We start from the raw sequence: 4,559 nt of genomic DNA, 5'->3' as shown, positions 1-4,559 counted from the left end.
TGCATTATCTCACTTATTTCCATGATGGCTCTATGAGATGGGTATTTAATTACAGGTCTATGGCAGCAGGCAAAGGAGAAATAATGTCAAATTACAACATATTGCAGAATAAAATTGTAAAAGAGAATCTCTATCTTTAACGCCATTTTGCCTTTTGTTCTTCTAGATACCAATGTCTCTTCAGGCTCCAGTACCTAAAATACCAAAGTATAAATGGCACTCAACAACTTAAAATGCTATCTCATCCTAGAAAATTTCCCCTTTAAAGTGAAATTAAAGAAATGATGCTCTAACAATGACATTTTCAATACCACATTGTATGGACACTTCGTGGTAGATATCAGGAAATATAGGCCAATCCGAAATCATCTAAGAACTATCTACTGTAGTTTAGACTAACTTTTCAGGAAAATTGCTGTAAAAATCCTCCCTTCTACACCACTCCACTCCACCACACACACACACAGTGGTCCAAAGAATCTTCTCATTTCGACCTATGGATAGCGTAAGAAATATGAGATAGAAGTCAAAGGGTTGATTGCTTAATAGTTAATGTCGAGGCATGCCCAAGGAAAGATTGCTGTCTCTTAGGAACACATATTCCAAGGAGCTTGGTTCTCCACACTCACTAATCTTTAATTTAGCAAAAATCTCAAAAGAATATGCATAGCCCTCGTCCTCTATCAGAATAAAATGTTGGAACAGCAGTCAAATTATAAGCAACAGAAAAGTTGTCCCCTATAAGTTCCTTAGCTACTTTTGTCCAACCCTGTGCTCACTCAGCGTGTTCTCTAAACTGCTCCCCACATGCTCCTTCTTCAAACTTCTTGTTCATAGGTCAGAGAATAGTTTTTGAGTGCCTTGACAGCATTTAATGACTCAATTCACTTGTTACAAAGTCGTACATGTGTATGTGCATCACAGTCTGTAAACACACCAAAGGAATAATTTTAAATGATTGGGCCATTAATTCCCACTTTAAGTCCTTTCAATATTCACATCCACCAGTAAGTCACTAGATTTCATACACATGCATTTAAAATCTGTTTGCACAGTTGAACGAAATAGCTGGAAGACTCGATGTGCCTATTTTGAGGGGATGACTAAAAAAAAGTGTCTGGATTTCATATTATCTGCTCTAAATTACAGAATTGTTGTTTTAAATTCACTTTAGAAAAAAAGCAGGGAAATGATATGGTGATTTGGCTCATATATTCTAATAGCAATGGCTACTAATATAATATCATGCCAAGTAACCATCACTGGAGAAGAACCTGCTTGAAGTTGCTTTTACTATAAGTTATTTATCAGTAGAGGTGCCCACAATACTGGATTTCTGAGGACTCCATTGAACCACTAGCTTTGATTCTAAAGCTCATATAATTTAATGACCAATTTGTAAAAGAAACTACCATAAACTCCCAAGAAGAGCCATTCAGATTATGAGAGAAACACAATAGAATCTTCTTGAATTGAGAAACATAGAAAAGCAGAGAAAACAATAAAATATAAATGTGGCCTTTAACTGAGACAATGTTTCCATTATGACACTCATTCATTCCTGTATTTTGAATAGTGGCTTGGGCTATTGTTATCTTGTGTTGAGCAATTTGATGCTGTGTCTTTCATCTGATTTTAGCATCAGAATCGTGAAAATAACATGGTCAAATGTTGTCATAAAAAGGATGAAAATAATTCATGGGGTGTTCTGAACTAGGAGTCAGGTTCTAATAATGGTAAAACCTTTCCATTCTATAACAGGATCAATAAAAAGAAAGCATTTGTGTGCATAATCTCTTAGTCCTCACCATAATTATATAAGATTCGTTTCATTATCTTCCCCTGATGCATAAAGAAACCAAAGCTCAAAGAGACTAGCTTGAGACCTATGCTGCAAGCTCAAGAATCCTGCCACTAAGTCTAAGACTTTGTCCTACACCCCATAGCTCTGCCTTCCTTTCCCAGTACTGATACTGACTTGCTCAAATCACTTAGCCTCTTTGAATCTAATTTTTTTTTCACCTGCAAATTGGGCATGGGATTTGGAAAGTAAGGATTGAAACTCAGTGGTTCAAACCTAAGAACCAAAGGTTCTTTGGGGTTATATCCCTACCTCAAAGGAAGGGCCCAAATATATTGCAAAGAGTACATTAATTTACATGTTCATGAGACACAGTCTGTAGAGTACATAAATAATATATACTGCACATACATGTGTGTAAATGTCATTAAGATTAATAAAAAATACACATTCATTTAAAACCAATGCTGAATTTATTATAGCTGTTTGTTATGTATTTTCTCAATCAACAGCACTAAAAGTGGTACCTTTATCTTGGGAGAACTACATTTTGCAATTTTAAAAAGGGCTTCTCTATGTGAAAAGGTTGGGAATATCTAAACTAAGTGATCTCCAAGACAGCTTTGAGCTTCAAAATTCTACTAAATTGTCATTCAAATCAGGCTTTTTTCAGTCATTAGACAGATTAGGGGACAAGCACAGTGGCTCATGCCTGTAATTCCAGTCTTTGGGAAGCCAAAGCAGGTGGATTACTTGAGGCCAGAGGTTTGAGACTGGCCTAGGCAGCATAGTTAGACTCTATCTTTACAATTTTTTAAAAAAGACAGATTAGGACTGGTTACTTGTTTTCCACCTGGCTATGTAGTGATTGACCCATAATACAATTGATCTGATTAGTCACGTAAAACCAGTCTAAGTACGTTTTTATCTAAGAAACTAATTAAAAAGGGGTAGGTGGGAGGTTTGAGAGAATAATGGTTTCAGAAAAGGAATGTATCATTATCTTCATAATTCTTATATACATTTATTATCTTATGATTCTGGATTGTGTGGGAAATAAGGCCAGTTAAGTAAACTGGTATTAGCCTTCTAGGGGCTTGTAATATAAAACCTTTATTATCCTACTACTTTCCCTATCCCTTTTGAAACCTGTCCAGATTAAGGCCAATTCTCACCACCTCCTCTGGCCCAATCCTCTGTAATCTCTTGCCTGTAATATTATAATACCTTCCTAATTGGTATCCTTGCTTCTGTCCTAATCCCTTCTATAGTGTATTGTGAACACAGCAGCCAGAGTAATCGCTTTACAATATAAATCTGATCATGTCATTAACCTTCTCACAACTCTCCAGTGACTTCCCATATCTTTCAAAGCAAAAACTGAAGTCTTTCAAATGGTCACATGCCCTACATAATTTGCCTTCACACTGTACTTCTCTTTTCTATTACTCTCTGCCTCCACTTGGTCCCTCTATTCCAGCTGTGCCTGTATCCACTTCTGGAATTAAAGGTTCCAAGAGATAGATAGTTGTTACTTTATGTTATTCATTCTCTGTGGCTCTCCTGCAATAAATTGTAGTTGTCTGAATAAGTGAGGGCACTTGCCAAGTGCAAGAGCTCATATTTCAAGGCAAGGCATTCACACTTTGATAAGAAAATCTATTTGCTATGGCTTGACAAGAAGCGAATCTGACTTTTCAGGTAACAAAGTAGTGGCAAAATTAACTAACAATCTCATCTGTTTGTTTTTTCTAGTATTTCCCAGGCATTTTTGACTTTTGTGTTTTATGTTGACTTTTATTGTTTTATGACTTGAAGGTCACCCCTACTCTTAAAATCAGGGAGATTTGACAGACAAAATGAAGGCATAGGTCTTAATTTTATGCTTGGATATTGCACATTGTTCAAACTGACGTGTATAATAGTTAGGAACAAGTTACAGCATGCACTTAATTATGTGTCATGCAAACACATTACTAGAGCAGTTTCTGTAGGCACAGCTCCAGGAACAATGTGGGTTTATGCTAAATCACATTTACTACCACACGATAAAGTGTGAGAAACAAACTCAACAAAGCATTCTTCTATTAACATTTTTGCTGCCATCATGTGCATAATAAAATAGAGGTTTTAATCATTCTCCATGTTCAAAACCCTTAACTCAGAGAACTATTAAGTAATCAAATATCAAATGAGCTATACTTACCCAATAAGGTATTGCAAAGAACACCTTGTAAAAACTGATAAACAAAATATAATTCAATATGAAAAAATGGGAAATTGAGAGGGAGTGGTTGGAAAACCCCAGAACACATGTAAGAATGCAACTACAAAGAACCTGTTATTACACGAGACTTGATTTGAATCATCAAAGCTCAGGTATACCTAAGGGAAAAAAGCGATGGCAGGAGATGTTGAGAAAAGGTCTGGCTAGGGAATGAGCTAGCTTGAATGTTATAATTGCATTCTTGTGACTCTTTGTGTTCAGAAATGAATTTATTGTTAATTTATTATAGATTCCCTAAAAGGGATATTTTACCAGCTTTCTTCAGAGCTAATTAGAATGAATACAAATGCTAGAATGAAAGAGAGAGAAGGGAAGAAAAGGAGGAGGAAATGAAGAAAGGGAGAAAGGAATAGAAAGAGGGAGGCAGAGGGAAGAAAATAATATTTATTTTCTACTAAATGTTAAGTGATTTACATATGCATTCTTAGAAGTACTCTCAATAACGCAACAAGGTAGATATTATTTCTTTAT

The sequence above is a fragment of the Nomascus leucogenys genome, chromosome X (assembly GCF_006542625.1).
Source record: "Nomascus leucogenys isolate Asia chromosome X, Asia_NLE_v1, whole genome shotgun sequence".
Lineage (NCBI taxonomy): Eukaryota > Metazoa > Chordata > Mammalia > Primates > Hylobatidae > Nomascus > Nomascus leucogenys.
The sequence above is the reverse complement of the archived record's forward strand: the minus strand, read 5'-3'. Positions refer to the sequence as shown.